The sequence below is a fragment of the Antedon bifida genome, chromosome 9, assembly GCF_963402885.1.
Source record: "Antedon bifida chromosome 9, ecAntBifi1.1, whole genome shotgun sequence".
In the NCBI taxonomy this organism is placed as follows: Eukaryota; Metazoa; Echinodermata; class Crinoidea; order Comatulida; family Antedonidae; genus Antedon; species Antedon bifida.
Window position 1 is genome coordinate 21,360,778 of NC_136234.1, and position 8,542 is coordinate 21,369,319.

The 8,542-nt window shown below is 36.0% G+C and overlaps 1 protein-coding gene across 1 annotated transcript in view; it reads right to left on the reverse strand.

The window, feature by feature from the left end:
- The window catches only part of LOC144851814 (methionine aminopeptidase 1D, mitochondrial-like), a 34,149-nt gene extending 34,011 nt beyond the window's left edge, over window positions 1-138 (reverse strand). Inside the window, exon 1 of the mRNA XM_078709440.1 lies at window positions 15-138. The gene's annotated coding sequence lies outside the window, so the exon portion shown is untranslated. The remainder of the gene's footprint in view (window positions 1-14) is intronic.
- Window positions 139-8,542: the final 8,404 nt, after the last annotated feature.

Sequence of the window (8,542 nt, forward strand, 5' to 3'; positions counted from 1 at the left end):
AATAATAATCTTACATTACATGATATTGAAATCATAATCGTCTTCACCATTGCTATTGTCTTGTTCTAGCTTAATTTAAAGCTATTGCACTTTAGTAACGCTGCTAAATGTCTAACAATAGCGTCTTCCCCACTGTACATGTGTACACTCATTTGCATAACAAACGCACGGCATACCAAACTACGATGAGATATAAATTCTCTTCTAAACACGTAACGAAGAAAATTAATTCCTTTTTTTTTTACAATAAGTTAAATTGAGGGCGCTAAACATAAAATTTAAAACATCAAAGCAGTTAGCGCGAACCAAAAAAAAAAAAAGATGGTAAATGTGCTCTCCCTGCCTCAGCACTAAGGCCCTGCCACAGCCTTTTGGGGTCGTTCCCACCACATCACCAGATGCATTGATGTTGTCGCCTCATGGTGTGTGGTGGAAAGGGGGACGTATGATCTGTGAACCCCAAACACAGTGGCCGCATGCCTTTAACTCTATTCCACCGACCAGCGTGGGAATCGAACCCACGACATACGTGTTGTTAACACGACGCTCAGGCGACTGAGCTAACTGATCACTTTGGTTTTAGCAAGCTTAATAGGATATTAATGACGTAATGATGAATTACGTAATACACGTATAAATATACTATTATCAGCTGTTCCGTCATGTCCTTTGTGGCTTAACGGGTAATGCCCAGTTTTGAGTGCTATCAGCTGGGGTTCGAACTTCTACGGATTTTTTTTTATGAATTGTTTTTTTTTTTTTTTGAAAGAGGGTTGAAAATGTCAGGGCTCGGCAAGTGGACCTTAAATCATAAACAAAGGTGTATGGCATTCATTTTTCCATTAAATAGACACCATAAAACCCCAAAATTACGTAATGATGAATTACGTAATACACGTATAAATAGACTATTTTCAGCTGTTCCGTCATGTCCTTTGTGGCTTAACGGGTAATGCCCAGTTTTGAGTGCTATCAGCTGGGGTTCGAACTTCTACGGATTTTTTTTTATGAATTGTTTTTTTTTTTTTCAAAGAGGGTTGAAAATATCAGGGCTCGGCAAGTGGACCTTAAATCATAAACAAAGGTGTATGGCATTCTTTTTTCCATTAAATAGACACCATAAACCCCAAAAAGAGCCCATGTGTTCCTCATTTTATAGTACTCTTGGGTACGGTGGCTTCTATTCAACGGATAAGCTTCTTTTCCACATTGGGTTCTTTTCGAGATTACTTTTGTAAACTAAAGGAGGGGAGCTTCTAGATTCCCGCCCAGAAAATTGTATCTTTACATGATTTGAATTTCTAATAAAGATTAACAAAATAAAAATTTTAATTTTTTAATTTAATTGTGTGGCGTATTCACCGCGTATGACTAACAATACCATCTTCCCCATTACACCTGCACAAACTCATTTGCATAACAACGCAGGGTATACCAAACTGTTTGAAATAGCTGCGAGGTCTAAAGTATTTTGAAACATGATATATAAGAGTCTTCACTACCCCACCATGATTGGGGTTGAGCAAGGACAATTTTGAAAAAATATTTATTGAAATATGAAATTAAATATTAAGTCTCCAGTTAAGCTCATCATGGTTGGGGCAGAGCTAATAATGAAAATAGAGCTCAGAATTGCACTTATACTTATTACTATATCATCATAATTATGATAATGTTAACATTTCAACTATCCAGATGCGACTTCAAAATGTTAGGTGGGGTTTTTTTCTACTTTAAAAACTCGACTTCGTATGCTTCAATTTCAAAGTTGGTCTAGACATCGAAATCTTCTAATGTTCTATATTTGATCATATTTCACTCTCCATTAACACCATACAAAAACCATCGGCGACAAACTATCTCTTTAAAACATGTTTATTCTGGGACGGTGCGGCTATACACACTAACTATAACGTGTGTGTGTATGTGTTCACCGCGTATGACTAACAATACCATCTTACACCTGCTCAAATTCATTTGCATAACAACGCAGGGTATACCAAACTGTTTGAAATAGCTGCAAGGTCTAAAGTATTTTGAAATATGATATATAAGAGTCTTCACTACCCCACCCTGATTGGGGTTGAGCAAGGACAATTTTGAAAAAATATTTATTGAAATATTGAACCACCAATGGTCTATTCAAAGTTTCATTTAATCCTCTTTATTTTTCATAATTATTTTGAGGCACAATACACCACTTAATTATATAATTCTATCTAAATACTGTGCAATAGTGTAGCACATATAATTTACTCTTTGTTAAAAAAAATGTGCACACTCATTTGCATAACAAACGCACGGCATACCAAACTACGATGAGATATAAATTTTCTAAACACGTAACGAAGAAAAATTAATTCCTTTTTTTTTAACCAATAAATTAAATTGAGGGCGCTAAACATAAAATTTCAAACATCAAAGCAGTTAGCGAGAACCAAAAAAAAAAAAGATGGTAAATGTGCTCTCCCTGCCTCAGCACTAAGGCCCTGCCACAGCCTTTTGGGGTCGTTCCCACCACATCACCAGATGCATTGATGTTGTCGCCTCATGGTGTGTGGTGGAAAGGGGGACGTATGATCTGTGAACCCCAAACACAGTGGCCGCATGCCTTTAACTCTATTCCACCGACCAGCGTGGGAATCGAACCCACGACATACGTGTTGTTAACACGACGCTCAGGCGACTGAGCTAACTGATCACTTTGGTTTTAGCAAGCTTAATAGGATATTAATGACGTAATGATGAATTACGTAATACACGTATAAATATACTATTATCAGCTGTTCCGTCATGTCCTTTGTGGCTTAACGGGTAATGCCCAGTTTTGAGTGCTATCAGCTGGGGTTCGAACTTCTACGGATTTTTTTTTATGAATTGTTTTTTTTTTTTTTTGAAAGAGGGTTGAAAATGTCAGGGCTCGGCAAGTGGACCTTAAATCATAAACAAAGGTGTATGGCATTCATTTTTCCATTAAATAGACACCATAAAACCCCAAAATTACGTAATGATGAATTACGTAATACACGTATAAATAGACTATTATCAGCTGTTCCGTCATGTCCTTTGTGGCTTAACGGGTAATGCCCAGTTTTGAGTGCTATCAGCTGGGGTTCGAACTTCTACGGATTTTTTTTTATGAATTGTTTTTTTTTTTTTCAAAGAGGGTTGAAAATATCAGGGCTCGGCAAGTGGACCTTAAATCATAAACAAAGGTGTATGGCATTCTTTTTTCCATTAAATAGACACCATAAACCCCAAAAAGAGCCCATGTGTTCCTCATTTTATAGTACTCTTGGGTACGGTGGCTTCTATTCAACGGATAAGCTTCTTTTCCACATTGGGTTCTTTTCGAGATTACTTTTGTAAACTAAAGGAGGGGAGCTTCTAGATTCCCGCCCAGAAAATTGTATCTTTACATGATTTGAATTTCTAATAAAGATTAACAAAATAAAAATTTTAATTTTTTAATTTAATTGTGTGGCGTATTCACCGCGTATGACTAACAATACCATCTTCCCCATTACACCTGCACAAACTCATTTGCATAACAACGCAGGGTATACCAAACTGTTTGAAATAGCTGCGAGGTCTAAAGTATTTTGAAACATGATATATAAGAGTCTTCACTACCCCACCATGATTGGGGTTGAGCAAGGACAATTTTGAAAAAATATTTATTGAAATATGAAATTAAATATTAAGTCTCCAGTTAAGCTCATCATGGTTGGGGCAGAGCTAATAATGAAAATAGAGCTCAGAATTGCACTTATACTTATTACTATATCATCATAATTATGATAATGTTAACATTTCAACTATCCAGATGCGACTTCAAAATGTTAGGTGGGGTTTTTTTCTACTTTAAAAACTCGACTTCGTATGCTTCAATTTCAAAGTTGGTCTAGACATCGAAATCTTCTAATGTTCTATATTTGATCATATTTCACTCTCCATTAACACCATACAAAAACCATCGGCGACAAACTATCTCTTTAAAACATGTTTATTCTGGGACGGTGCGGCTATACACACTAACTATAACGTGTGTGTGTATGTGTTCACCGCGTATGACTAACAATACCATCTTACACCTGCTCAAATTCATTTGCATAACAACGCAGGGTATACCAAACTGTTTGAAATAGCTGCAAGGTCTAAAGTATTTTGAAATATGATATATAAGAGTCTTCACTACCCCACCCTGATTGGGGTTGAGCAAGGACAATTTTGAAAAAATATTTATTGAAATATTGAACCACCAATGGTCTATTCAAAGTTTCATTTAATCCTCTTTATTTTTCATAATTATTTTGAGGCACAATACACCACTTAATTATATAATTCTATCTAAATACTGTGCAATAGTGTAGCACATATAATTTACTCTTTGTTAAAAAAAATGTGCACACTCATTTGCATAACAAACGCACGGCATACCAAACTACGATGAGATATAAATTTTCTAAACACGTAACGAAGAAAAATTAATTCCTTTTTTTTTTAACAATAAATTAAATTGAGGGCGCTAAACATAAAATTTCAAACATCAAAGCAGTTAGCGAGAACCAAAAAAAAAAAAGATGGTAAATGTGCTCTCCCTGCCTCAGCACTAAGGCCCTGCCACAGCCTTTTGGGGTCGTTCCCACCACATCACCAGATGCATTGATGTTGTCGCCTCATGGTGTGTGGTGGAAAGGGGGACGTATGATCTGTGAACCCCAAACACAGTGGCCGCATGCCTTTAACTCTATTCCACCGACCAGCGTGGGAATCGAACCCACGACATACGTGTTGTTAACACGACGCTCAGGCGACTGAGCTAACTGATCACTTTGGTTTTAGCAAGCTTAATAGGATATTAATGACGTAATGATGAATTACGTAATACACGTATAAATATACTATTATCAGCTGTTCCGTCATGTCCTTTGTGGCTTAACGGGTAATGCCAAGTTTTGAGTGCTATCAGCTGGGGTTCGAACTTCTACGGATTTTTTTTTATGAATTGTTTTTTTTTTTTTTTGAAAGAGGGTTGAAAATGTCAGGGCTCGGCAAGTGGACCTTAAATCATAAACAAAGGTGTATGGCATTCATTTTTCCATTAAATAGACACCATAAAACCCCAAAATTACGTAATGATGAATTACGTAATACACGTATAAATAGACTATTATCAGCTGTTCCGTCATGTCCTTTGTGGCTTAACGGGTAATGCCCAGTTTTGAGTGCTATCAGCTGGGGTTCGAACTTCTACGGATTTTTTTTTATGAATTGTTTTTTTTTTTTTCAAAGAGGGTTGAAAATATCAGGGCTCGGCAAGTGGACCTTAAATCATAAACAAAGGTGTATGGCATTCTTTTTTCCATTAAATAGACACCATAAACCCCAAAAAGAGCCCATGTGTTCCTCATTTTATAGTACTCTTGGGTACGGTGGCTTCTATTCAACGGATAAGCTTCTTTTCCACATTGGGTTCTTTTCGAGATTACTTTTGTAAACTAAAGGAGGGGAGCTTCTAGATTCCCGCCCAGAAAATTGTATCTTTACATGATTTGAATTTCTAATAAAGATTAACAAAATAAAAATTTTAATTTTTTAATTTAATTGTGTGGCGTATTCACCGCGTATGACTAACAATACCATCTTCCCCATTACACCTGCACAAACTCATTTGCATAACAACGCAGGGTATACCAAACTGTTTGAAATAGCTGCGAGGTCTAAAGTATTTTGAAACATGATATATAAGAGTCTTCACTACCCCACCATGATTGGGGTTGAGCAAGGACAATTTTGAAAAAATATTTATTGAAATATGAAATTAAATATTAAGTCTCCAGTTAAGCTCATCATGGTTGGGGCAGAGCTAATAATGAAAATAGAGCTCAGAATTGCACTTATACTTATTACTATATCATCATAATTATGATAATGTTAACATTTCAACTATCCAGATGCGACTTCAAAATGTTAGGTGGGGTTTTTTTCTACTTTAAAAACTCGACTTCGTATGCTTCAATTTCAAAGTTGGTCTAGACATCGAAATCTTCTAATGTTCTATATTTGATCATATTTCACTCTCCATTAACACCATACAAAAACCATCGGCGACAAACTATCTCTTTAAAACATGTTTATTCTGGGACGGTGCGGCTATACACACTAACTATAACGTGTGTGTGTATGTGTTCACCGCGTATGACTAACAATACCATCTTACACCTGCTCAAATTCATTTGCATAACAACGCAGGGTATACCAAACTGTTTGAAATAGCTGCAAGGTCTAAAGTATTTTGAAATATGATATATAAGAGTCTTCACTACCCCACCCTGATTGGGGTTGAGCAAGGACAATTTTGAAAAAATATTTATTGAAATATTGAACCACCAATGGTCTATTCAAAGTTTCATTTAATCCTCTTTATTTTTCATAATTATTTTGAGGCACAATACACCACTTAATTATATAATTCTATCTAAATACTGTGCAATAGTGTAGCACATATAATTTACTCTTTGTTAAAAAAAATGTGCACACTCATTTGCATAACAAACGCACGGCATACCAAACTACGATGAGATATACATTTTCTAAACACGTAACGAAGAAAAATTAATTCCTTTTTTTTTAAACAATAAATTAAATTGAGGGCGCTAAACATAAAATTTCAAACATCAAAGCAGTTAGCGAGAACCAAAAAAAAAAAAGATGGTAAATGTGCTCTCCCTGCCTCAGCACTAAGGCCCTGCCACAGCCTTTTGGGGTCGTTCCCACCACATCACCAGATGCATTGATGTTGTCGCCTCATGGTGTGTGGTGGAAAGGGGGACGTATGATCTGTGAACCCCAAACACAGTGGCCGCATGCCTTTAACTCTATTCCACCGACCAGCGTGGGAATCGAACCCACGACATACGTGTTGTTAACACGACGCTCAGGCGACTGAGCTAACTGATCACTTTGGTTTTAGCAAGCTTAATAGGATATTAATGACGTAATGATGAATTACGTAATACACGTATAAATATACTATTATCAGCTGTTCCGTCATGTCCTTTGTGGCTTAACGGGTAATGCCCAGTTTTGAGTGCTATCAGCTGGGGTTCGAACTTCTACGGATTTTTTTTTATGAATTGTTTTTTTTTTTTTGAAAGAGGGTTGAAAATGTCAGGGCTCGGCAAGTGGACCTTAAATCATAAACAAAGGTGTATGGCATTCATTTTTCCATTAAATAGACACCATAAAACCCCAAAATTACGTAATGATGAATTACGTAATACACGTATAAATAGACTATTATCAGCTGTTCCGTCATGTCCTTTGTGGCTTAACGGGTAATGCCCAGTTTTGAGTGCTATCAGCTGGGGTTCGAACTTCTACGGATTTTTTTTTATGAATTTTTTTTTTTTTTTGAAAGAGGGTTGAAAATATCAGGGCTCGGCAAGTGGACCTTAAATCATAAACAAAGGTGTATGGCATTCTTTTTTCCATTAAATAGACACCATAAAACCCCAAAAAGAGCCCATGTGTTCCTCATTTTATAGTACTCTTGGGTACGGTGGCTTCTATTCAACGGATAAGCTTCTTTTCCACATTGGGTTCTTTTCGAGATTACTTTTGTAAACTAAAGGAGGGGAGCTTCTAGATTCCCGCCCAGAAAATTGTATCTTTACATGATTTGAATTTCTAATAAAGATTAACAAAATAAAAATTTTAATTTTTTAATTTAATTGTGTGGCGTATTCACCGCGTATGACTAACAATACCATCTTCCCCATTACACCTGCACAAACTCATTTGCATAACAACGCAGGGTATACCAAACTGTTTGAAATAGCTGCGAGGTCTAAAGTATTTTGAAACATGATATATAAGAGTCTTCACTACCCCACCATGATTGGGGTTGAGCAAGGACAATTTTGAAAAAATATTTATTGAAATATGAAATTAAATATTAAGTCTCCAGTTAAGCTCATCATGGTTGGGGCAGAGCTAATAATGAAAATAGAGCTCAGAATTGCACTTATACTTATTACTATATCATCATAATTATGATAATGTTAACATTTCAACTATCCAGATGCGACTTCAAAATGTTAGGTGGGGTTTTTTTCTACTTTAAAAACTCGACTTCGTATGCTTCAATTTCAAAGTTGGTCTAGACATCGAAATCTTCTAATGTTCTATATTTGATCTTATTTCACTCTCCATTAACACCAGACAAAAACCATCGGCGACAAACTATCTGTTTAAAACATGTTTATTCTGGGACGGTGCGGCCATACACACTAACTACCTACCATAAACGTTTATTCATAATACAATACAATATCTTGCATGAATCGGACATTTCGCTACCAATGTAGCAACATTGATAAACAAAAAAAAAGAAAGAAAACGGAAGTGGCAGAAGCATATATGTTTGAAAAATGTCGGTGACATTGTTGCAATATTTGCGGTCTAATTTGATTACATACATTCAACCTGTTAAAATAAATAGTAAACACACATACATTCAACCAGTTAAAATAAATAG